This window comes from Manis javanica, chromosome 6, assembly GCF_040802235.1.
Source record: "Manis javanica isolate MJ-LG chromosome 6, MJ_LKY, whole genome shotgun sequence".
Taxonomy (NCBI): domain Eukaryota; kingdom Metazoa; phylum Chordata; class Mammalia; order Pholidota; family Manidae; genus Manis; species Manis javanica.
In genome coordinates this window covers 39437774-39465323 of record NC_133161.1, presented here as the reverse complement: position 1 = coordinate 39465323, position 27550 = coordinate 39437774, and the positions used below count along the sequence as shown (strand labels likewise).

Genomic DNA, 27550 nt, shown 5'->3' with positions numbered 1-27550 from the left:
CTTTATAAGAAGTATTGCATTTCAAATGTGTGGAATGGAATGGAATACAAAGTTAAAAAAAATAAGTCAGTAATGCACAGCCTCAGTTTGAGAGTTTAGTCTTGCTTCTCTAACAAATTTGTAATAGGATTTTGGATGAGTCACGTCGTTCCCTGGATTTCAACTTCGTACACAACTGTATAATTATTTATCCAAGAAATTTTTTATTGAGTCTCCAGATTTACAACTCCTTGTTTTCTTATTGGGTTTAAATCAATCAATTTGTATTTTAATTGATTAATAGGAGTAATGAGAAGACCAACGGTTGAGGAATGAGGTGGCGTGAATCTAGTCCTCTGTTTTCTAGGAATTGGCTGAGTGATTTGGAAAATATTTTTTAACCATTCTAAGCAAGGGGTTGGCAAACTTTTTCTACAAAGGACTAGAGAGTAAATTATTTAGGTTTGCAGGCCAAGAGGTACAATTGAAGGTAATATGCAGATACTAACACAGTCATTTAAAATGTAACCACTTAAAAATTTAATAGCCGTTAGCTCACAATCTGAATGAAAATAGATGAGCCAGAACTGGCCTCAGCTTTCTAGTCCCTGTTCCAGGCAATGATTTTCGACAATCACCAAATGGAAGATGTCGACTAGATCATGTGACCCTAAAAGGAGTTCATGGATGATATTTACGGTGATCCACCAATCCCCTAAAATTGTATATGTAAATCTGATTGTATGTAATATGTGCTTTTTTAATGAGAAAAAATAATCCCCACAGATTTCATCAAATTTTCAAAGTGGACAAAAACCAATCAAGGTTAAGGACTCAAGCACTAGCTGATTTCTAAAAATGCTTTCCAAATTTAAACTTCAATAAAATGGTTGGCAGATGTCTACTATGTCTAAGCCACTGTGCCAGCACCATAAAAGATGTTAACACAATGTGACTACAGTAACATGTCAAAAACTTTTTTAAAGATTTGAATATGCAAGTATTATTAATACCCTTTAAAGTAATAACCTTGAGAAAAATTCTGTAATTGGTGAAACATTTTTTAGATAGCACTTCACAGTGTCTTCAAATCTAGTGAGTTATGTCTAAATACTCCTCAGATATTCTTATTGTCCCATCTTGTTTTAGATGACAATGGTATTACTCATGACAATCATAATCAAGGAATCTATTTAGACTTGTTCTCTTAAAATTATGATTTCCCGAAGGACAGGAGCTATGCTACTTTAATCTTTGTATTCATGAACAGTGTTAGTCACATACTCAACATCACTGGAAACGATACATGAGCGAATGAATGAGTGAATGAATGAATGATAAGACGAAGGCACCATCATTGAGATTATGTGCCATAGCTATTGAAGGTTCAGAACCCAAAGTGCTCTAAAAACAGTATTGCTAAGTCCAGAGATTACATCTTGTTTTCAACTTTGGACATAACTGTGATTTCAAAATACTTGGTCAACTAAAGATTGCAATTTCTGGGTATTAAGTCATTTTTAAAAAGAGTGAAGTTTCTTTAATTCAACTCACATGTAACATGATGTTCCAGTAATCTAGTTACTGCAATGGGGTAACTAACTGGAGAGTGAAATTTTGTTGAGGAATAGCTGCTCTCTTAGCATCTGAGCCCTTCCCACTCCAAGACCAGTAGGAGGTTATACCAGCTGGAACATTGTGCAGAAAGGTAGGTTTTCCTGGGCAGTCCAAAAGCCAGTTCTAATAGAACTTAGGGTATCAGTCTTCTCCTTGATAAAGAAGGTCAGCCTAACCCCTGTCACCTAGCCAGTTGATAATGCTAAAAATGTGAGCACCATTTACTGGATTCCGTACATCTATATGGGGCAGGCAATTACTTGTGATCCAAATATACTCTCTTCTCTCTCTAGGAATAATTTCATTTTCTGAAAGAGAAATTCAGTGTTACAATAGCTGGTGTATGGTTCATTCACTTCTCCAGGGAAATTTAAGTTGTAAGACTTAAAAAAATTTAAGAAATGTTAAATGAAAAATGAAAAACCTGCACAGCTCTGTATATCTGGTGTTATGCCTGAAACTTCTTTATTCAAAAGAGTGTATCCCTCTCCCTCCCTGCCCTTCACTCCTCCTCCACCTCAGAAGCTGTTAGGGGAACAATAACATACTATTCACTAGGGGATGCAATTATAGATGCCTCTGTGCAGTATCAGTCTGTATTAAATAGCACCATTTGTTCAAGTGCTTAAAGGCTGTGCTGAGGTCATATTCCTGGATCTCTTCAGAGATTGTGATTAGTCCCAGACACAATTCAAACACCAAAATCTTTATAAGTGGAACCTCAAACATATAACCCAACTTTCTTCATGGTTCAAGGTCTCAATTAAGTATAACAGGGACCTTGGTCCCCTCCCAAAGGATTTCTGAGACACCAAGGGCAGGGCTTACATGTTCTGCAAATCCAAGACACTGGGTGCCCTTTGCTCTGACTGCTGCCCTGGGATCTATCTGTGTATCTTCTTTGCACCACTCTGCTTGGCTTGACTCCAAAAGGAATACAAGGGCCCTCAGTTCCCTCTCAAGCACAACTTGAATCTGTTACACTTCTTGGTAAACTGTTTCTTAAAGGAGCAGATAATAAATATTTTAAGTTTTGTGGGCCATACAATGTCTGTTACAACTATGTAACTCAACAGTTGTATGTGAAATCAGCCACAGCCACATAAATAAATAGGTGTTGGGGCGATCAGACAAGAAGTTCATTTACAAAAACAGATAAGTGAAGGGACTGGCAGGGGGGTGGGGATGGGAAGGGACGGAGAAGGGGAAAAAAGGGCATGATGATTAGCACACATAATGTAGCGGGGGGGGGGGAGCACAGGGAAGGTAGTATAGCGCAGAGAAGACAAGTAGTGATTCTATAGCATCTTTACCATGCTGATGGACAGTGACTGTAATGGGGTATGTGGTGGGGACTTGATAATGGGGGGACTCTAGTAGCCACAGTATTGATCATGTAATTGTATATTAATGATACCAAAATTAAAAATTAAAAATTAAAAAAAACCAAGTAAGTGACTAGTCCATGGGCTGTAGTTTCCTGGCCCATGAATGATATTGAAGGTTTAATGACAACGTAACAAATTACCATGTTGCAGAGAGAAATGAAAACCTCAGAGATTGCCTGCTAAGGGCATCAGCATTGCCTACTGGAGGTTCCCCACAGCCTTGTCTCCTTAGCCCTGTTTTGAGGCCATGCTGCTGGAGCCTACTTATCATTTCTGGGCAAAGGTCTTCTGTCCTCCTTAACCTTCACATCCACTAATTCAGCTTTCTCCTTTCCTATGTTAAGCCTCAGTTAGAGAATATCAAAAATAAGATCATGCTATAGTCATCTCTGGAGAGCCAGGCCCATTGAACAGAAATGTGGTCCATTTAGGGCTGAAGTGCCTTCAATACTCATAGTGGCGCAGACTCTCCATTTGCACTACTGAAAGGTTCACCAAAATTACCCTTTCTTGACTAAAGGGACGGCCTGCCCTAAAGACAAATTCTATTCCTGTTTCTTTTTTTATTTTGGCAAAATATACATAGCATAAAATTTACCATTTTAACCATTTTTAAGTGTACAATTCAGTGGCGCTAAGTACATTCTCATTATTGTGCAACCATCACCACTACCTCTCTCCAGAGCTCTTTCATCATCCTGAACTGAAACTCTGCGTCCATTAAACAATAACTCTATTCCTCCCTCCCCCAACCTGCCTGTCTATTTAAGCCTCCAGCTATCTCCAGTTTGGAAATATTAGGGTCTAATCTGAGAATGCCTGACTGCATACCTTTGATGAATTATCCCCCCACTGTTCTCCAACCTGTTTCTCCTTTATCAGTTATTAGGACTTCTCATCTTTTCCCAAATGCACATTACATATTATCTTCTTTGGAATGTTGTGGTCCATGTCTAGAACGCCCACTTTCCTCCGTGGGACTCCTCGTTGTTAGACCCTGCACAGCAACTACTACTTAGGGTCTTCACTGATATTAATAGATGGGATCGTTCTCCTCTTTTTGTGTCACCTGGTGTATCAGCAAAACCACCAGTCTTTCTTTCCTATGTTCTCCTTTACTACTCACATAAAACACTTCACTTCTGACACTTTTGGTCACTGAATGTGTGCAAGTTTCTCCCCCTGCACCAAGCAATTCTCCATAACACCAGCTGGGTGTCCTACATTTTAACTCAATTCTGACACTATCTACTGGGAGACAGGTCTTGGTCCCACAACACTGCCCCCAGCCCTGAGAGGCCAGTGGCAAGGAGTAGGCCTTCAGGTCACCCACAACTTCTGGCTGATTTCACTACAAATCAGATGGTCTTGTGACCCCCTCTCAGGTTTGACTAATTTGCTAAAGCCGCTCCCAGTGTTTCTCACTGAAGCACTTACTTACGTTCACCAGTTTATTTAAAGATATGATGAAGGATACAGGTGAAGATCCGAATGAAGAGATGCCCAGGGTGAGGTCTGGGAAGGCCCCAAGTGCAGTGGTTTCTGTCTCTGCAGAGTTAGGGTGCACCACCCTCCCAGTGTGGATGTGTCTGCCGACGTGGAAGCTCTCTGAACACCCTACTCTTGGGATTTTATGGGGGCTTCCACACATAGTCAAGATCAATTATTAACTCCATTCCCAGCCTCTCTCCCCTCTCTGGAGGATGAGAGCTTCTAATCTGGGCTTGTTCCCCTTGGCAACCGGCTTCCACCCAGGAGCCCACACAGAGTCACCTCATAGAACAAAACATGATCCTGGTGCTCTTTTTACCCAGGCACCTGGGGGCAAAGACCAAAATATGTACGCATTTTTCTTTTTATTTCACACCTGATTCAATGGCACATCATTCACTGCATAAGATTATTTTAGTGCAGGTCTCAACCGTTTTCTCCACGTTGAAATCTCTTTGCAGGGCAGTGACCATGTCCAGCACAGACTTATTCTATGCAAGGGCCCAGTTTGGAGAAGCTTTAGTTTGGATTTGGACATGATATGAAAGAATTAAAAAATAAACAGTTGTCATATTGACCAATTCTCTCTCTCTTTCCATCGTTGATATATAATCTATCCTACAAATATCTTTACCAAGACCAAAATTGTTCAATTGGTCAGTTTCAGATCTCTTCCCATGAAATAAATTTGACATAAATCTTTTTAGGTTCCCTTACTTGAGTTTTCAGGAAAAATTTTTAATAGTAAAATAGGGATTATTAGACCTCCTTCTGTCTTTATAATAGCATAGGTACATACAAAAACATGTAGAAATATTTAGAGATGTTTATGATGCTTCTGGGAGACACTAATATAATTGGAAAGACACAATTTATCCTTGTGAAACAAATGCAAAGATGATAAATTATTATGAGAACTTGTATTTTTCAAATACTTCATGGTTTGTAAGGAGGAAGTAGGTATCCTTATTTTACTTTTTTTTTTTCCCCAGGAAATTGAGTTAAAAGAACTTGAAAGTTTAATGTCAAATTTTCTTCATGGGAAGATATCTGAAACAGGCCAATTCTAAGACTTCGCTCTCGGCAGATATGTTTACAGAAAAAGAGAGGTAGATGATCTTCATTAGATTGCATAGTCACTGGAAAAGTATATTGAGTAGAAATCATTAGCCAAATAATTAGATGGGTAGCTAGTTATCTAGAACAGGTCTTAATACCATAAAGCCTTACTGGGAAAAATTGAAAGCATTTAATAAAGAATACTAATTGCTTCCCAAAAGAACATGGTGAATTGGATTGCACAAAAATGTTCTGCCCAGGGTGGGTTTGAGACCAGTTTTATTTACATTGTAAATGACGAAATCAATGTTTAAGGTTACCTGGATACTTTTACAGGTCAGGAAAGTGAATTTTGTCCAAGTCCTAAGTTTTCCCCAGCAGCCTCTGTACTCAGGAATGAGTTGCATGGTGCGGATCTGAGTGCTGGGGTAATTTAGTGAGGAGGGAGTTCAGGGAAGATAGAGAGGTCAGAAGGTTGGGACTTTTAAAGGAGACATGCTGTATGGATGAAATTTGGATGAACATCAAGGAATCTGACCCTCAGGCACATTATGGCAGCGATTGTGGATCTGTATCAGAATCACCTGAATAACCTGCTAAGAGCACCAACTTCAACTCCCTATTGATTCTGATCCAAAGATCTGAGATGGGACTCCGGGCATCAGTGGTTTGACTGATCTCCCCAGGTGATTATGAGGCTTATGGTTAGGGGGCTGGTTCTTTCTCATCCCACATTCTAACTTTGTATTTTAAGTGCTAATAGCAGGGACACAATTAACAGCAGCTCCAGGGGCTTGTGTCTAAGAGAAGAAGGAATAGAGAAGTTTCTAAGATATTCAGAGAAGCAATCTATGCACCCTGGTTGAGTGCCCAACACTATGCAATACATACAAGCAGCTATTGCAAGGGGATACAGGCTTTATTGTTTATGAGCTCGGCCTTCTTTATAAAAAATTGTGATTCTTTCAGCCATTGTGTACTTCTAAGTGACAAGCACATCTGCCATGCCCCAGATATTGTTCAGCTCCAACAAGCCTCACCTTCTTGTGTCAATGGAAGACACATCACAGTATCTAACTCAAAAGAGAATTGTAAGAATCAAAAGAACTAACACATGAAAAATTCCCAGGACATAGTATAATAATTTTCACTCTTCCCCCCTACCACCGTCATACAGTTTATAGTTTTTATAATACACACAAATAAAACAAACTGCAACTATTCTCATCTCAGCATATCCTCTGCCAGTGACTTTCAGCTGAAGACCACAGACACACATGCAGTGAAACAGCCTGGACTGATTACTCATTGCAGGGAGGGAGGGCACACACCATGGGGAACCATGGGTACCTCAGCAAGATGGTATCTGAAACAATCAACTATAGGATTTGGGCTTTGGTGGAGATATTTAAGGGGATGGTCTAAGGAAGTGGGGATTTGCTCTGCACTGGATGCTGTCAGAAACCAGAGACAATTGTATGCTTTGGTGAAGAAACAGAAGTGATTAATTTTAACTAAGGTAGAGGGTGTTCTACATTTCATGGGTGGCCCAGTGACCTTGTTTTTGTCTGTGTTTAGACAGAATTACAGAGGGAACTTGTTTCATTTCATTTTATCAGAGTGACTGTACCTGAGCTGCTCCTCTTTTCTCTTTCTCACTTCTAAAAAGAAGCAAAGTATGGGGGGAAAGATTATATTTATTTAAACATGTATTTAAATAGAATGAACATGTATTGAGCACTCACTTTGTCTGACATCATGCTAAACTTTAATCCTCCCAACAATCTCACAAGTATATTATCTACATAAGGTGGGATCTGAAGCCAGACCTAGCTAAGTTCTAACTACATGAGCCTCCAGTCTAGTGTGCTGTCTCCTTGCTGACACCACTGGAACCCGTGAATGAGTTCCTACCCATTGCTCTAAATGGATTATCTTCAAAAATTTATTCAAAACAGGCAAAAAAAGACTTTTGTAAAAAAAAGGTCATAAATATTTTTGGGTTTGTAGGCCAGTCTCTTTCGTGATTACTCAACCGCCATTGCAGCAGGCAAGCAGCTATAGATCATATGTGAAAAGATGTGTGTGGCTATATTCTAATAAAACTTTACCTATAAAATCATTTGGCAGGTGGGGTTTGGCCCTTGGGCTATAGTTTGCAAACTCATGCTCTAGATTATAAGTAGTCAGAAATCCTAAATTAACTTGGATTTTTAACAATGTATTTTACATTTTGAATAATTAAATATGTATAAATTGTTCATTTAAAAATTATAAATATGTGTAATAGTTAAATATGTACAAATATAAATTTTGTGGCATTTTATTTTTCAGGAGCTTATTTATTTATTTTTAATAAACTGCCAATTTCCTAGTACAACAGAGAGAGAATCAGGATGGTGCCTCATACCATTCACTTCTCAGATGCTATACAGGTGTTAGGGTGCAGGCTTTCGAGGCTTCCCCAGAGAACAAACTACACAGGCATAGAGATGTAAATTCAAGCAAAGTCTTTATTCAGCCAACTAGTTGGGGTCCAAGTCAGCCCGATGCAGCGGGTCTCAACAAGGACCCCGAGCACTCTGAGCCAAGGGTTTATATAGCAATTTCAAAGCACTTAACTCATAGCAATTTTCTATAACTATACATTATTCTTGCAAGACATATATCCTGGGGTTAAGCAAGGGCAGGGTAAGACTACTCCTCAATGGTTAGGGAGGTTCTGCACGATAAGCTTGGTATGTAAGATTTACTGACCAAGGTTAGCTGACCAAGGGTCACAGCTGCCCACCACCCGGTGCTCATGATTAACTTGTTTTTCAAGGCCTTACCCAGGCCCAGGGTTTGTTTTTTTTTTCCTCTGAGTCACACTCTCAGAAAATGGTTTCTAGGTTTCTAAGATGGCTATGCTTATGCTAATTTACTAATCTTACTAATGCTTAGATTCTACATTTCCCCACTTTCCTTTGACCATTCCAATCATGGAATGTTTGTTTCTTCCTGCTGTGTGAGTGAATGATACTGCGGTCTCAGCATTAGCACCTGAACAGCACTCACTCTTTCCCTAACAAAGGCTATTAGCCGGTTTAAGATACAGGGACCTAAAGTGAGAAGCAGTATAAAAATAAGCAAGGGCCCTGCCAGGGTGGATATCAGGGTTGTAAACCATGGGGATTTAGTAAACTAGGATTCAAATAGCCCTTGGCAGGCCTCTCGCTCTCTCTTCCTTTGATCTGGTCTCTCTCTAAGTTTAGACATTGAATCTCTTACTATTCCGGAATGGTCTGCTGTTAAGGTTTAGCTAAGTTTTATTAGTTCTTTTTCCTGACTCTTAATGCTCTCTGCACTCCTTTACACAGGGAAGACTGGACTTTAGGAGGCCAGAGAAGCTAACAGTTTGTGCTTCCTTTCATTATTACTTAAAGGATAGCCCTTGTTAAGTAAACAGAAGCTCAGAGAGGTTGAATTCTTGTCCTTAGTTATCCAGCTTGTGGTAGAGCTGGTGTTAAGTGACACATTCTTTTCACTACGTTCTATGACTTGATGTTAATAAATAACTGAACTGATTGCTTGGGTGCACAAGGAAACCTTTGAAGTGCCTTCTGAATTATCAAAGAAAGAGTAAGAGCATCAAAGAAATAGGAAGATCAGAATAAACTTAGTGCAAAGTATATTTGTTACAGTTTGATTTTTGGAAAAATTAGGGCTGGGGGTGACTATGGGAACTTAGAATTCAGTCCCATAGTGCCAGAAGAGCATTATATGTCCCATATCAGCACCCAGTTCTTATTTTATAGATCATTTTTTCAGCAAGGAATAACTTAATGCCCCAGCTAAAGACAAAAATCGCCTACAACCACAACATCAGATTGTCTCTGTAACTGGGTGGGCAGATCGCAGATGTCTGCTCACAGCCTCTCCAACCACGTGCTATACCACTGCTATTGGTTAAAAGGAATTTTCAATTACAATCTCACAGTCTCCAAAGGTGCTGAAAAAATACACGTGTGTATAGGTAACTGGCACATGGGTAGTTGATTTTATATTTAAATTGAATGTCACACAATAATGCTTTTCATGCAAATTTAGTCATGAATTAATTTATACTGTATACCCGGCTACTACATATTTCTATGGATATAGCCCAGGAGGCACTATTCTTTCTTTTAGAAGAGTGTAACCTATGTTCTTCCTCACCCACAAAACTTAGTTTAAAACCCACCTGCCCCTCTGAATAACCTAGCCTGGGTGCTTCATTATTCCACTCCAACCAGGATTTGTACCGTCAGCTTACACCACAAAGCAAATGTGGACCCTATGAGGCATGGAACTATGTTGTTGTTGGGGACCCTGTTATAGTGAATATGCTCATAGGTGTTCCATTTGAAAACTTAGGGATAATAAATATCATAATTTACTTGTGATTTAACATATAAAAATAAGTCCCCCAAGTGTTCCAAATGGAAAATAGCAGAAGAGCGTACGAATATTTTTCCTGAGTCTCCTTCTTTATCCAACCTCTTACTATATATTATTTGTGGCACAATAGTAATAATAAATATAAATAAATAACAATTAATAAAGGGTAGTCTACATTTTTTTTCATAAATTTGAATGGATTGTCATGAGAAGAATGGAAGGGAGCCTTGCTTCATGACCCAAGCGGAGAAGCACCATTATATCTCAGCTCACCTCTGTACTACTTTTTATTCCACCCCCTTCCTAGAATTGACAGATTTAGAAAACAAAAACAGAGCTCTCCAGCTAAATCTGAATTTCAGATAAATGGTAAATAATTTTTTTTAGTATATTGCATAGGATATTCATGCACAAATAATTACTTATTGTTTATCCAGATTTCTAATCTAACTGGATATCCTGTATTTCATGTGTCAATGCTACACAGAAATCCTTCTGGCTCTGTTTTCACATATTGTGTTTCCTGGTTTGACAGAATTGAAGTCAACTTCCTGCTCCTCCATGTGTGAACCCTGAGGCAACGTACTTAACCTGGAACTAATAATTCATATCGTAGCGAACTGTCTTAAGGATTACAAGGAGAGAACGCGAATAAATCCCCTAGGTCAGGGCCTGGAATAGACAGCTGCTCAACAAACACTGACCAAAGGTTTATTTTTGTTTCTTAATTCAACTTCCTTCAATTCTCTCACCTGACCTCTAGGAAGAATTAGGTGTTGTTCCCTTTTCTATACACAATAGACTGTACTACATCATTACACATGATTTCAGGCTGTTTGTGATGTTATAGACATATCAACTTCTTTCTTTTTTTGTTAATTGTTTGTTACAGCTTTTTAATGTATTTTTCTTTCAGACTTTCAAGGCTCTTTTATTAAAGATGTGTCTAAATAGTGGACTTCTAATGGGTTTGTAGACATGTCTTACACTGTAGTTTGGTCCACTTAGGTGAGTTATTAATGAAATGTGCATCTATTTCTACCTTTCAATTTTTTGCTTTCTGTCTGTGTCCCTCTTTGCAGGTTTCATTTTTTTCCTTCTGTCTTCATTCCTTGTTTTCTTTTCTTTTGAATCAATTGAACTTGCTCTTTCTTGATTGTTTTTCCCTTTATGAGCTCAGAAGACACACATTCTGGTTTTATTCCTAGTACTATCAAAGAAATATGAACTTCCATATTAATCTGAGAATCTGAAGAAAACAGTGTCTTGCTTTCTTCCTAAACAATGTACAGATTCTAGAACACATTGACAGAGAACTCCCTCCCAAGTTATAAAATATTGTTGCCCAGGATTTTAGTATTGTCTTGTATTTTATCTTACTAAAATTACACATTGTTATTACTGTTTTATACAGACATCTATTTAGATTTACCCATATATTTAGTTTCTTTAACATTTTTTCCTTTGTAACTTAGACATTCCTTCTTGTAAAACCTTCTTTCTTCTTAAATGTATCTTCTATATGTTCTTTAAATAAGGATAAATTGGTATTACTCTCAATTTTTGTCTGTACAAAAGGTCTTTATTTTGTCCACATTCTTGAAAGATAATTTTTCTGAGTATACTTTGTAGGTTGATGGTTATTTTTATCCATTGTTTTAAAGACAATATACTACTATTCTGACCTTCATTGCTGCCTACAGGAAGCCACCTGTCTGCATAAAGGACTTTCTTTTTAGGTGATCTGTTTTCTCTACTCGGGTGCCTTTAACATCAGCACCTCCTTTTCCTTAGTATTCTGCAGTTTCACCATGCTGTGTCTCAGTATGGATTTCTTTTCATTCATCCTGCTTAAGTTTTTTTTTTTTAACCTTTCTGAGTCTGATGATTTGTTCCTCATTAATTCTGGAAAATTCTCAGCCATTCCATCTCAAAAATTTTACTTTGCCTTTATTTTGCTCTATCATCTATTCTGAAACAAATTTAACTCCCATGTCACTTCTCTTTTTTGATTTCCATTTACTTGATAGGATCACAGCATAGCTGTTGAGAGACAAAGCCAAAGCCAGATGCTCCGGTCTGCTCTCTCTCTCACGAGGCATACGAATCTGGGCAAGCTACTGAACCTCCCTGTGCTTCTTCCTCTCTAAAATGGGGAAAGCAAAGTATATACTTCATGGAGTTGCTGTGAGGATCATGAGAGAAATTATACGTAAAGTGCTAAGAAAGGTAGACAGTGTGTTTGCTCTTGTTTGCTGTCATGCATTCTGAGAATTTTTTTCATATTATACAGGTCACCAGTTTGTGTTTTCTTTGCCTAATATGTCCTTTGAGATGATGGTACTATTGGTATATTTTTAATTTTCAAAATTACAAATTTTCAAAATGCCCGGCCACTTTTTTAAACATTCACTTTTAAGATGTTCTTTTATTTCTTTATTCATTTCGATTTGCACTGGCATTTGCTTCTGCCAGACACCCAGAAACCCTGGGCCATTCTGAAAACTGCTTGCACCAGCCTTTCTTCTCAATGTCTTGAGGAAACCTATTGAGGTAAGAGTTAGAGTGAGCTCTCTGACTTGATAAAACTAATTTGAAACGCCTGTGAGATGAGAGTCTGACAGAAAAAGATCCAGAGCCTAAGGCTGGGAATTCAATTTGAGATAGAGAGAGTGGTTTTCATCCTTGCATGTCCATTGGAAATATTTGGAGAACATATAAGAAACACAGATGCCTAAGTCCCTTCCCAGACATGGGAGCCACACATAAGTGTTTTTCAAAAGCTTCCCAGGCAATTCTACTGTGCATCTAACATTAAAGCATCAACTGGAGTATCATGAAAAAAATACTGAAACCACTCCAGATGTTCCAGAGAGGGATTTAATGCAGTGAAACAGAGGCTGCAATATCATTAGAAGGGCTGAGAGAGCAAAGATTAGGGGCAGCTGCCACTTTTTTTTCTAGAGATCAGGAAGTACTAGAATCTCTGGAAACCACCATTTAAGATTACAGTTGCTTATGCTCCAAGGAGGGTGATTCAGAGGAAGCAATTCTCCGCCAGAATTGCTTGTTTGCTCTCTCCTGAAGCCCTTGGGCCTGCATGCTGTTGACACAGGAAAAGTGATGGCTCCTTTTCAGTTTCACCTTTAGTTTGTCACAGGGACACCTCTTATTATTGGTGGTATCTAACACTAACCCCTGAGGCCAGGGAGTCTAGGGAATTCAAACAAGGGGGAAATGGTGCAAAACTGTCAAAAGTTGAGAATCGGTGGCATAACATAGGCGAACTTACAAAATTCAGGGCACAGAGGGGCTCAGGTCCTATCAGTAATTCTGAATATCAAAATAGCTATAAAAGCATTTATACAGATTCAAGAAAAAGGCTGTAGTTAAGCTCTCCCAGTGGAAGGAATCTTTCTTTGTCTTCCAGATTCTGTCAGTGCCAAGAGGAAATGGGAACATCTTTTTGCCCCCTACAGTGCACTGAATTTTTCTGGCAGTGCTAAAGAATTCATAAATGAATGGCAAAAATAATCTATATAAGAAGAATTTTAGTCAAACGAAGTAAAGGCTACACTTGGCAGAGACGCAGCTGAATCTGGGATCCAATGTACAGGTTTAATAACGGGTGCCATAAAAATGCAGCTCTAAAAATCAGAAAATGCATCTGATACCAAAGCTCACATTCTCTGTTCTTCAGGCCATTTCCTCTTTATAAGCAAGTGATGTGTGAATTTTGTACGGTTCCTATTTTCTTCTTCACATAAATCACGATGACTGACTGTAGACCCAACTTGCACAGAGGCTAGGCAAAGACTAGGGAAAAGAAGCCTCCTCCTGTGCTCACGGCTCTCCTCCTGTTCCGTCTTTCTGAGGGCAACCACTGGGTGTGTCCCCTACTTCTTGGTCACTCCCACAGCCTCTGCCTCTTCTGCTTTCTCTCTGATGCTTCCCCAGCCTTCTCTCCTTCTTCCTTCCCTTTACCCTCCTTTCTGTTGAAAGTGTCTGCAGGGGAACTGGGCAGAGATGTCAGATCTGTCAGGGGTGGGGAAACCTCAGACTCTGCTCAGGGGAAAAATATCACCACAGAGTCAACTATACCCTGAACCTTCCAGACCTTCTCCTATCACCATAATATTGAATGTTTACTGCTTGCCAAGTGATCTAAGTGCTTTTAAATATAGTGCTTAGAACCATGATTTGCACATACTTAGTATCTTAGTGTAGTATCATTACTAGAATTTGCATAACAATCCCCATTTTATAGCTGAGAAAACTATAGATCTAGAAAAATAGAATAAGATGCTCAATTTCAAATAGCTAATATCCAATTCAAATGGTAAGCTTTCCATTGTATTGAGTGTTCCTGATGATAACATGCTTATGTCTCCAGTTCTGACATTATAATTTAAGAAGGACACTGGCAATCTAGAGTGTCCAAATAGTCTGAACATATGAGAAAGGTACTGAAAACTGTACCACCTTTATCACCTTCATCAATGATGGACACTTATGAAGTGCAATCTCTATATTGTCCTACTAACATATTTAACATGTTTTATGTAGATTGTTTTCATGTAAATAAAACACTTAGTCCAACCATTCTATGAAATGTATAACATTATAATCATCCAATTTACAGATGAGGAAAATGAAGCATAGAGATATTAAGTACCTTGCCCAAGATGGCCCAGCTACCAAATGATGAAGATAGGACTCTAGCACAAAGGTTTATAATCCTACACTATTCTGGAAACCTTAGGTACTCGCCTGAGGAAGAAAAGGTGGCAGGGTACAGAAGTCCAGAGACAAGGGAGAAGATAGGAATAGTCAACTGATGACTAAATATCATTTAGGAAGGATAAACATTTTCATTGTAAGGTTCCCAAGAACAAAACTATAATCATGGTGGGGTTGTACAAAGAGGTGACTTCTGTATGAGAAACTTTCCAGCAATTATTTTTGCTGATGATACCACAGAGTGCTTGGCAAAACAAGAGTGTGAGTTCTGTGGTACTGTGTCTGGATATGAAAGAAATTTTCGAGATTGAAAAGAACATTGGAGTGTGTATGACCTCTTAGATAATATGTGACCTTTAAGAGTTTTGGATCTAGAAGTTAGCTCATTTAAACCACCCCAGCCCCCCAGCAGATTTAAAAATACAATTTTATAAATGGCCATGTTGAAGCATGACAGGGAAAGATGGTTGATACTTGGTAAAGAACTAATTGAGACATTGAGCTCTGAGTCTCTGATTCTGTTCTGTCAGCACTTCTTTCAAACTGTGCAAGGACAAATTACTTGGCAAAGAAAGCCAGCCAAAAGCAGCCTGTGTTCCATTTAAGCAGGGAGTTGCTCTTCCTGAATTTATTTTTGTGCTCAGAGGGCACATTCCTTCCTCCACAGTTTAGTGGGAATACTAACAGAGGGATGACAAAGGGGGGTACCATTTGCAGGGGGTAGCAAAAGCTAAAGCTGACTTTGTAGGACCTGGGAAAATGAGTAATAATGTCATATCTGAAAGGAATTCTGTGCTTGCAAGAAAGGCATGTGTCTCTCCCATGGAAAAGCATATTACTTCAGGAAGCTGGTGAAGGGGAACAGGGAGGCATACGCACTATTGACTGGTATAGATGGTCTTTTCCTCACATAACCATTGGCTTCATTACACAAGAGGGTTAGAGCAGCAACAAAATATCAAAACCCAAATACCTTGCTTAAAGTACCCGTTTAAGTAAGTAAAAATAACGGCTAACATTCTACAATATTTCATAATTACAATGCATGTTCATGTACAATCTCACCCAAGTCTTGTCATCATTTTACATACAAAGGAAACTGAGCTTAAAGGCTTATAAAGATTGTTTCATATACAGTCTCTCACTTATCTCCCAAACAATTTTGAGATTGAGATGTTATTAAACTATACTTTTCACTGAGCCAGGGAAAACTATATACAGATGCACAAGCCATACCACCCATTCTGAGTGTATCTTAGGTTGTTGTTTTGTTTCAGTCATCAAAGTCATTATCATCAGGCAATCAAGAAATATAGGGTAATTTTGCATAGTGGAGAAATATCAGAACTAATAGTTTTAAATATTTTTATGATTATGAAAATAGCATTTTTATTATTGCAGAATATTTGGAAAACATTGAAAAAATATACAGAAAGGAATAAACATCATTCATGATCCAACTGCCCAAATCAACTGCTCTTAAATATGTGATATAGTCACTTCCAATAAATACATATACTTAGATCATAGTGTATAAACATTGTTGTCTTATCACAGGTCTTTCTATTTCATTTAATATTCCTTTCTAAGCTTCATGTTAGTGGCATAGTAAGTCACATGGGTGTAGCATAATTTATTTCCTGTTTGTTAACAAATCTCTCTGCAGCTAGGGTGTATATCTTGTACACAGTGGTGGTGTTCTTAATTCTTGGAAGAGGATTAGTGTCTCAAAGAGCGTTACTGCTATTCATGCACTTGCCATACATTGCCAAATGGATTTCTAGAAATGCGATCCCAATTTCAGTTCTAATGAGCAGTGTCACCTTATCTTTGCCAGCACTGAAGCTTGTCACAATATTTACTTCACTAACTTTATAGATGAAGAAGAGTCCTATCACTTTAATTTTCACTTACTTGAAAACCACTGATGACAAGGTCACTTTACCTTGTCAACACAACCTGTTAGAGGCACAGACAAAAGAAGTTAACCTGTAAAGGGCAGTCTTGATCTAGATGGTTCCTGCTAAGAGTAAAGATCAGACAAATCACAACTCCCAAAGGGCACGGTAAATACTTCAAGGTGCGGGAAGCTCGAGCACTGAGAGCAAGAGCAGGGAGCACAGCAGCAGGAACTACAGTGTGCTTACTGTTTGCCGGCTGGCCTCTCTTTCTTTACTTGAAGTCTTTTTCATTGAGTCAACAGTGGTTGAGTCCTGTTGTGTGCTCAGTGCTCCTGCACTAAGCATTCTCTTGGTACTTGTTTCACAGTGTGGATTCTCTGTTCATAAAGCCTAATATGCAGAGGGTAAACACGGATGGGCTCCGAGTAGAGAAACAGAGAGTACCTGGTGAGCTGAGGAAGCCCTGATGACAATGTTTCCTTGTGAAGACACTGAACTTAAACATACTCTTCATAATAGAAAATGGAAGTATATCTATCACTACTGCTTGTCTTTTTTTTTTTCTTGAAAATGTCTTCTGCATTTATTCTTTTCAGATCACTAATTAAAAATGTCATCATGGAAAATTTGAAATACACAGCACTGTAGGGAGGAATGAGTGTTCCCAGTACCCGGCTGCACCCAGCTGGAGTGACTTGACTCACAGCTGCTTTGGTTTGATTTATTTCACCTCCCTCCAAACTGGATCGTTTTGAAGAAAACCCCAGAGAACTCCAGATATAATATCATTTTATTCATAAATACTTTGACATATATCTCTAAAAATTAAGGGCTTTCTAAAAAATAACTGTAATACTATTATCTTGCCCCTGATAATTCTTTAGTATCACCAAATAGCTAGTTACTGTTCAAATTTTCCTGATTGCCTCACATTTTTTTCAGTTGGTTTTCTAAGTTGAAACAAGGGCTATGCATTACTGTCATTGATTTGTTTATTTCATCTCTTAAAATCTAAAATTATCTCCTCTTGATATTCTTGAACAGGGAGTGATCTAGCAAAGATGTAAAATTCCAACTCCAGATAAAATACTACACTGACTTACCTTAATAAAGCTGCAAGTTTGAATAAATGTAGCCAGAAGTGTCAGAGGTTTAGAAACCTCTGCCCTCTGTGTATGGTAAAAATAGATGACAGATTCCCCCAAAAGGCATGGTAAATAACTATTTTCAAACAACTTAGCAGTTTGCATTTAAGAGCCACCTTAAAGTTTCTAGAGGCTTTACAACACTCCCTTGAGATCTATGTTCCTGTCTGTCACATGTGAAGCAGTAAAACCTGAGAATTCAAAGGGCAGGTCCCAGGGAGACACACTCTCACCTAGAGAGTGGTCTCAAGTGAAAGGATGGGTGGGGCATTGCTGGGGAACTGAGGCACTGTCTGGCCTTCGGAGAGTGAGGACAAGAGGAGTGACTGGTCTCCCGCTTACGGTCCCCTTGATCACAGTGGCTATTCCCCTCCACATTCCCCGGGCTTACCCCACTAGGTACATATCCTGTTGTAGCGAGAAGGACCCAAGGGTTAGTACTGGTGGTTATGGCTCTCAGGGTACTCACATGTGTACCTGTGGGGGGTAGGTGAGACAGGTACTAGAGTATAGAACAAACAAAAACAAACATAATAATATAGTGTGATCAATTATGCATATTCAAGATTGCTGTTGTTTGGACCATAGAAGCTAGACTGCCATTCACTCATCACATCCCTTTTCTCTGCTTCTCCAAAGAATATATCAGGTCATGAGTCAAAGGCTAGATGGGGACAATATTTTAAAAAACAAGATGCCTCTTAAGAATGCTATATTTAGTTAGTAACTGCCAGTAAAATGCGATGTAACAAGTCACCCAGAGACCAAGAGCATACAAGAGCAATCATTTACCTTTGTGGACCTGTGTACTGGCTGAGGGCTCAGCTGGATGACTGATCTCAGTTGGGCTTGTGCTCTCACAGCTGATGTCTGCTGACTGAGGCTGGGGCTCTTTTGGATGGTTTAGTTCCACTCCATGTGTCTTCCATCCTCCTCCAGGGATACAGGCTGACCCAGAAGGCTTTACTCATGGTAATGGTAGAGGCACAGGGAAGGTGTGGAAATACTGCCTTTTAAAGTCTAAGCTTGAGACTGGCACACTGTCACATCTATCTTTGTCTATCGGCCAAAGCAGGTCATCTGGCCAAACACAAAGCCAAGGGGCCGGAAAGATATCTTGCTCCTGCAGTAGGAGAACTGCAAAGTCACATGTCAGAGGGTGTGTAGAGACAAAGAATTGGGCAAATAATGCTCCTGCCACAAATATATACAGTGTGTTATCAATTAAGTTAAACATTATTACAAATAAGAAAATTCAGATGAATACCACTAGATTCTGATGCTAATTTGTAACACTTTTTTATGGATAAACTGTTCAAAAAAAACAAAACTGTAGCCCATGTGTCCAAGAACATGTTAGGTCTTGTTTAGATTTCTCTTTTGCTGCCTAGATATTTCTAACATTTTCTCCGTGTTCCACGTGATTCCAATGTTACACTTGTCTGTGTTGAGCCTTATTACGTAATGAAAGTCTCCTGACTATCTGCAATTGCTCCACCACTTTAAATATACCCGGTCTTCAGTATATACTGTCTTATTAAAGAACTGCAATTCACAGTGGAAAAACCCATTAGTTAGGTATTTATATGACTGAAACCATATTTCTTTACTTGAATATTCTGTGTAATTTCAGCTACCATTTATTAAGAAACTCCTAATGCAATCATCTATACTGGGCCCTTTACATCCTTTTTGTTGTCTCATTTAACAATTATGCAATATTGGTAAATTTAATCTCTATTATATAAATGGAGGCACTGAACCCAGGGAGATTAAATATATTGCTTGAAATTAAACTGGTAATAGTATCAGAATTCAAATATGGTTGCGTTTGGATACAGAGCCAATGGCTTTTCTATTATTTTCTGCATGTCTTTTGTTTATTTATTTCTCCTCCACCTGTGGACCTGAGTTTCTAGATGTTCCTCAGAGAAACAGTGAAGAATAGGTTTTACGCCCAGTGTTTTGGAGGAAAATGTTGTTAGGATCCCTTTTTACTCTCCTGAGAACCTTTGAGTTTGGCAGGGCATGCATTATTATCCTCTATACAGCTGAGAGAGCTAATATTTTAAAGAAATTTACACAGCCAATAAGTTGCAGAGTTGGCACCCAGGCTCAGGCTATTTTATATCATTTAAATTGCTACAGTTAATTATGATAGTTGAAAGAATGATAGTCTACAATTTACTAATGGAACTAGCCAGTTAACTTGACTCCAAAGGACTGTATTTTTCTATAAGGCTCTAGAAGAGTTTGGGAATAATAACACAGTGGGTGTTTCTCACATTTTAACAAAATAAAAGGTAAATTGGTAGAAGATAGTTACTATACAGCTTAAAGTCTGCTAGGTTCTATGTGTTAGATTTATAATGGGTCTCTTTTAATAACTTGGAACTCTTGGTAATTAATTGCTGGTTACACAACTTCTTGAGCAATTCAAGTTAAAAAAAATCCAAAATGGAGCCAAACTTGAATTTATCCAAATCACCTTGAATAAGTCAAATTGGAGTTTCTTCTTTTACATTATCCTCATTTTCTGAATGAACATTTTAAAAAAATATCTGATCCAAGAAATCGAGACTTTATTTTTCTTTGTATGTTGATCTGCCATTTGTGTAGCAACACTGTTACAACATGGTTTGTTACTATGCTGTGTAGAAATAGGATGTAGGTTCTTTGCAGTGGCTTCCCATTAACCTTTGTCTCATGCATAAGAGTTTCAGAAAATTCAGTGATTCGTGATTTGAGTTAGTTTTACCCTCAAAAGATAAAGTTTCTTTCCTGAGTATTATTTATCTTTGTCCTGAATTCTTCAAAACATGTTATTACAAGAATTTCTGGTTATTGACGTATTTCAGGGGTGTTTGTTTTATAAGTAAAAACATCTCTACATGTGGAGGAAAAGAAACAGAGACTATTGGGATTTATGGAGTGGCTGCTCAGTGTCCAGCCCCATGCTGGATGCTGTATATAATTTACGTAATTTGAGTCCATTACAGATGAACTAATGGCATTTTTATTAATGCAAACTTGATAAAACTCTAACATTTTTTTGGTTATCAGACTTTGATGGGTTCAAAATTTGGGATTTTGCACCCTGTTTTCTTTCCTAGTAGAAATATTTCCTGTACACGACACCTAAACATCTGTTGCCAAGTGGTATCAACATCATTAGCTTAGTATATGTTGGCATCTGTTATGGTAGTTAAAAAGACTGCAGCACTTCTGAGTCTTTAATATACACACTCCAGTCTAAAACAAGAGAATTTGCCTTTGCCTGGTATTCTCAGAAAGAGTCCTGGAGTCAAGAGTGTTATGTGCACTTATTAGGGACCAGCTCAGATAGGGCCCAGAAGATATGTGGAAGGCTCCCTAGCCAATGAGCCTCAATTTTCCATGATGGATATATGACCAAAAGGCAGTAGGGCCATGTCTCAACTAGAGGTTTGTCTGATTACAAATGGGCCTCCTTATTTATGTGCATCTCTGACTAAGGTTAAAATTCACATCATTTCTTTTTTTTTTGGTTAAGGTACCATTGCTACACAGTCTTACGAAGGTTTCACATGAGCAACATTGTGGGTACAACATTCACCCATATTATCAAGTGCCCCCAAACCCTACTGCAGTCACTGTCCATCAGCATAGTAAGATGCTGTAGAGTCACTACTTGTCTTCTCTGTGTGATACTGCCTTCCCCATGACCTACCTACATTATGTGTGCTAATCATAATGCCCCTTAATCCCCTTCTACCTCCCTCCCTCCCCACCTACCCTCCTCAGCTCCTTCCCTTTGGTAACCACTAGTCCATTCTTGGGTTCTGTGATTCTGCTGCTGTTTTGTTACTTCATATTTTTCTTTGTTCTTATACTCCACAGATGAGTGAAATCATTTGGTACTTGTCTTTCTCCGCCTGGCTTATTTCACTGAGCATAATACCCTCTAGCTCCACCCATGTTGCTGCAAATGGTAGGATTTGTTTTCTTCTTATGGCTGAATAATATTCCATTGTATATATGTACCACATCTTCTTTATCCATTCATCTACTGATGGACATTTCCGTTGCTTCTGTGTCTTGGCTATTGAAATGGTACTGTAATAAATACAGGGATCCATATGTCTTTTTGAATCAGGCATCTTGTTTTCTTTGGGTAAATTTCTAGGAGTGGAATTCCAGGATCAAATGGTATTTCTATTTTTAGTTTTTTGAGGGACCTCCAAACTGCTTTCCACAATAGTTGAACTAATTTACATTCCCACCAACAGTGTAGGAGGGTTCCCCTTTCTCTGCATCCTCACCAGCATTTGTTGTTCCTTTTCTTTTGGATGTTGGCCATCCTAACTGGTGTGAGGTGATATCTCATTGTGGTTCTAATTTGCATTTCCCTGATAATTAGCGAAAATTCACATCATTTCTTGAGCACATAATAAATGTCAGCAGAGAATTTGGTCCAGAAAATATGTATTGAGGCCTTGTGAGAAATACAAGTGCTGCTTTCAAATCTATGAAAGGGAAAAGCTATGTTTCTTTTGTCTAAAGTATATGGCCTAAACAGAACCAATTAAAAAGAAATACAAATATATCTTTTACTGTCACCTCTCTTCCCCCCAAAAGCTAAGTAGATTAAGGACATCTTGAAACAACTAGGACTAGATAATCAAAGTCTACCCAGAGGTTGTATATTTGCTGATTGACATGTTCAGGCTATAATGGAGATACAGATATATGAACAGCTAATATTGTTTAACAAACCTTCCAAAGTTTGCTGTCTTAGAATTGGTCATCTTGTTTGACTATCAAATTCAGTGAGCTTTCTGTACAACAGTCTGCCAAGAAGTGTCTGACACATGTTTGGATACCTGGCATATCCAATGGTAGCTTCTTCTAACTGTTATAACTCTAACATGGATCCCACCTGGTGTTCATAATGGTAAAACTGGCCCTTACCTTCCTGTACAGAGGGCCAAAATGCTCCTGGCAGCTTAGTTCCTCTCTTCAAAAACATTGAACCTTACCCTTTGCCACACACATCTATGAGTCCCACGTCACCGCTGTCAGAAGAGCCCGAAGTGCCTAGTCTTGGTGTTCACTCAGCCACAGCTAGCATATGCAGTTCAAAGGCGGCTGGGCAGCAGACCAAGGGAAGTCAGGGCTGAGGATTAGATTTGGGACGGTGAGAAAATTAGTGGCACTTCCTCCTACTCTGTGGATTTCTGCCGGCCGCTTCTGCCCCTGTGGGACGGGGCAGGGATAACTTTGAAGGGAAGAGGTGAAGGAATGAGAGCATAAGGCAAAACTTCTGTCTTTCCAGGGATTATCTTAGAAATTAAGGCAAGGATGATGGGAAGCAGGAGCAGGCTGTGGAATCAGGGGCTGGCAGAAATAACAGAAGTAGGCCCAAGAGAACTTCAGAGTCAGTCTGGAGCCAATAATTGAGGGGTTGGCGAGTCTTTGATAGGTCATTGATCAGAAAGCTACCTCTAACTAATGTGAGGGCATGGAGTGAAGAAAGAAATGTCAGACTGAGGAGGGGAGATGGATAGGATTCAGGGAGGCTCAAGACCCAGAGGGCGCTGGGACAGGAACCAGGAAGCAGGCAAAACGCAGTCAGAGGAGAGGCACGGTGTGACTAGAGCCTGGGACTCCTGCGAGAGGACCGTACTGCAGCTGCTCACCCAGGGATTCCTGAGCACAGGGCAGCAGGCTCTATTGAGATGTGCTCCATATACCATAAAACTCACTGCTTTAAAGGGTACAGTTCAGTGGTTTTTAGCATATCCAGGGTTGTACACAATTCCTCTTTTTTGTAAGTGGAGGAAGGAACAATAAAATAGTGTATATTATGATTTCAGATGTCTAGACTTATAGTTTCCTTTTTAAATTTGTCTCTTCACAAAGTTTTATTGCTTATTTTCTGTTTTGCTTTTTTTTTTCTTTCCTGACTTCGCTTGGAATTACTGGTTTTACTGGATTCCATTTTTCCTTCTTACAATATATAAGCCATATCAGCTTCTATTTGTCCAGTGGTCATTGTTGGTCATTGTTAAATTTTTATCAATAACTTAAACTCATATTGTTTGGTTTCTCTAGATATACCTTTAATCTCTTCTCCAACAAGACAAAAATCTTAACATATAATTTCTTTTATTTTCCCCACTCCCACCATGTTAAAACCATTGAATATTTTAGTTTTTTGTGATAACATTGTAGTTGTGTTTCACTTACATTTTGGTTCATTACTATATTTTTGGTACCTTATATATCCTTTTTCATTTTGCTGAAATCCATATTAATAATTCAGGGGATCTAATGCAGGTAAACTTTCTGAGTACTCATGTTCATGTATCAGAAAATGCTTTTACTCTTCTCTCCCTCTGGAATACAGGTTTGGTTGAAGGCAGAATTCTAAATTCAAAATCACCTTGTAAAACTATACAGATTTTTTTTTCCAGCTTTCAGTATGTCAAAAGTCTGATGCTGACTTATTTCTAATTCTTTTGTAGGTGATCTCTTCTTTTCTCCTCTGTGGGAACTTTTAGGATGTTTGGTTTCAGTCACTGAATTATTATTTATTAAGAAGCTATTATGTGCAAAGCACTATGCAAGCTGTTGGAGTTTAAAAAAAAGTGAACAAAATAGAATTCCATATCCTTAAGGAATCTGAATTCTAGTGTAGGGAGCAAGAAGACAAGTAAAACATGGCAGGTCAGTGATAAGTGCTGTGGAGAATAGTAAATTGGAAAAAGGGGATGCAGTGTGCTGGGTGGAAGTGGCTCAATGTGGGCATTTAAATATGAAGGCCAGGAAGGGAATCACTGGAATGGCCTTTCCCAGATGTGAAGGGGGTGAAGAAGTAAGCTGTGCAAATATTTGGGGAAAGAACATTACTGAAGAGGAAGCCACATGAGCCAGCATCCTGATGTCAGGGATGTTTGAGGAAAAGCAAGGAATTATTATGTTTAGTTGGAATATACCAATGAAAGAGAATGACAGGAGATAAGATCAAAGAGGCAGAGTTAGGGAGGATGGTTTAAATTCTGTAGGGCCTAAAAGACCATTTTCTAATTTTGATCTGACTGAGTAAAGTAAGGAGCCATTAGAGGATTGTGATAAGAGGAATGACATCTTCTGACTTACATCTTGAAAAATGTATTTTTCAAGGGACATGAATTGGGAATAGACGAAAGGGGAGCCAAGAGTAAAAGAAGGGAAAATTCATGAGTTGGTAGTAATAGTCCCAGTGAGATATGACTTGAATCACAGTTGTTACAATGTAAGTGGTGAAGAATAGAAATACCTTAGATTTAATTTATTTTTTGTAATTTCTTACTTGGGAACAATTTTAAACTCCTAAAAACATCCTTAAAAATAGTACAAAGTACCATCGACATGCAAATCATATGCAGTAAATATTTCCTAAGAACAAGACATTCTCGTATATAACTACATACAACAACCAAAGTCAGGAAAATAACATAGATGCAATTCTATTCCTTAGCCTATAGACGCTTCACATTTGTCCCAGAAATGTTATTCATTGAAAAAAACCTGGTCCAGCAATCGTATGTGGATTATTTTGGAGGAGAAAGAATGGGAGTCACTAAAGGACTGGAGGTGAATTTTGGGAGGAAAAGAGAAATCAAGAATTGACTCTAAGGTTTCTCGCTTAAGCAACTGGAAAAGGGAGTTAGTGTTGCCTGAGGCTGGGAGGACTTTACAAGAAACAAGTTTATGTATATGTCTGCGAGGTGGTAGGAAGAGCACAGAAGGTCAGCTTCGGATATACATTTTCTTGATATGAATTTTAGATGTTTATTAGACATCCAAATGGATATGTGAGTTTGTTCTTTGTGGTTTGAAATTCCATCCTGATGTGTTTAGATGTTAGTCTTTTAGGTTATGTGGCTCAGCACGGGGTGAGATCCTTCAACATAAAGATTTCATCTTTTTTATGTGTAGGGAATATTCTTCAATTATTTATCTGAGTATTCCATTTCATTCCGCTGTCTCTGGATGATGTTGGTATGGTTAGATTTGCCATAGGCATTTCTTAGCATTTCTTTTAAATATTCTATATTTTGGCTTTATTTCTGTACCATCTGTGAGATTCCTTTTGAAAATTCTTACAAGTTCACTAATTGTGTGGGTTCAGTTATTCAATAACAACTATAGTTGAATTTCTTTCACATCATTCTCTTCCCTTTGAGGGTGTCAATTACATGTAAAGTTACTTTTTCCTCTTTGCCTTTTCAGCAAACTCTTAGTTTTTTGCCTGATGCCTTTTTTAAATATGCTTTTTGTTTTCTCAAAGTATTCAGTGATTATCCCTGTCCTTGTATCATTGATTTGATACGAAAATGTCATCACTTGCTAATGAATGCACCTGAAGCACATAAAGACCTCTCCAACCCCAGGATCTTCAATTTTTATTTAGTTTAGGGGTAAATCTCACAGGTAGTGCCAACTTGCACCAATCCTTATAATATTTAAACTTGGTCAGATTAAAAGCCAGCTAATGGTATTATTCTTTTTCTCTAGCCCTCCTCCAATCCTTTCTCCATTTTGCTGCTAAAAATAAGCTTTTGGAATTGAAATATTAAAATGTCATTTGATTTTCTAAAATTTGCATTTCCCTTAATTTCCAGGATAAAATAAGAAATCCTCAGAGTGACAACATGCTGTGTATTTCGCAAGCCTCATCTACAGACATTCACAGGTTTTATTCATTTACCTAAGGTTCAGGCACATGAAGCTATTGGTAATTCCCTGAACATGCATCCATTCCTTTTCTCAGAATCTTATCTTTACCTGGAGTGCTCTATCTTTTCCTTTCTGCATCTGGAACTTCAATACATCCTTAAAGACCCAGTAACTGTTGTGTATCTGTGCCCAAGCCTTACTCCATTGCTACTGCATTTTGATGACTTCAATATCCATTTTATGTTAAATTAATTATTCTCTTTTCTAAGTTCTTGTGGCACTTTTTATGTACCTGTAATTGTTATTGTAAATAATTTATGCACCTCTTTCTCCTCTACCAGACAGAAGGAAATTTAAAAGCAGGGAATTTTTTTAATTCATCTCAGAATCTTCATTAACTACTGTACAAAAGATACTTAAAATGATTTGTTTATCAAATAAAGTGAGAAATGCCAAAGTAGATTATAGCTGCTTTTCTGTTTAGAAAGAGGGGATGTCCTGGGGTCTGGGGTCTATGCACTCATGAGGATACGGATTGCTTAATGCTGTTTCTTGAATTCCACTCTATGTTTTAGGACTCTCACTTTGTAGACTGGTCTCTGATGTTAGCTTTATTATGGAGTCTTTATAAAACAGCCACAGAAGCCAAATCCACATCATAGTTTGGATACTAAGGATCTCCTTGGGCCATGGAACAATTACCACCAAGGCCCAAGCAAGGTTGGAGGTAAGCACTGGGAAGGGAACTGACTAGGCACAAGGAAATAGTCCCCAACCAGGCCTCAGGCAAAGCTGAGATGCTCTCCTGTGTGGGGGCTGAGTTCAGAGCAGAACAATGAAGAAATTGTTCAGGCAGGAGAGAATTCAGGAGAATGCTGGTGCCAGTGGCAGAGAGGCTGGATATAGAACTACAAAGTCTAGCAGGACCAATCTTATATGTCACACTAGCAAGTTTATATATCTTCAAGAGAGAATGGAAGGTCTGAGGAAGTTTTAAAAGAGAAATAAATTCCTTTATGATACAATTTGGCCTTCAGTCCTAGTGCCTAGCTGTACATTTGGAGTCTAAAGAAAGAAGAAATAACCTGGAGGTATGAAAGAGAATATT

At 38.5% G+C, this 27550-nt stretch overlaps 1 protein-coding gene across 4 annotated transcripts in view; it reads left to right on the top strand.

Moving 5' to 3' along the window:
* Window positions 1–27550, top strand: part of GPR141 (G protein-coupled receptor 141) — a 49128-nt gene that overhangs the window by 1066 nt on the left and 20512 nt on the right. Inside the window, exons 1-2 of one of the 4 annotated variants that reach the window (XM_073238587.1) lie at window positions 1–7969; window positions 8894–27169. The exons of 1 other annotated variant lie outside the window; for it this stretch is intronic. The gene's annotated coding sequence lies outside the window, so the exon portion shown is untranslated. Of the gene's footprint in view, window positions 27170–27550 lie in introns of all 4 variants that reach the window. 2 more of the 4 variants (XM_073238588.1, XM_073238586.1) reach the window with 2 other exon arrangements.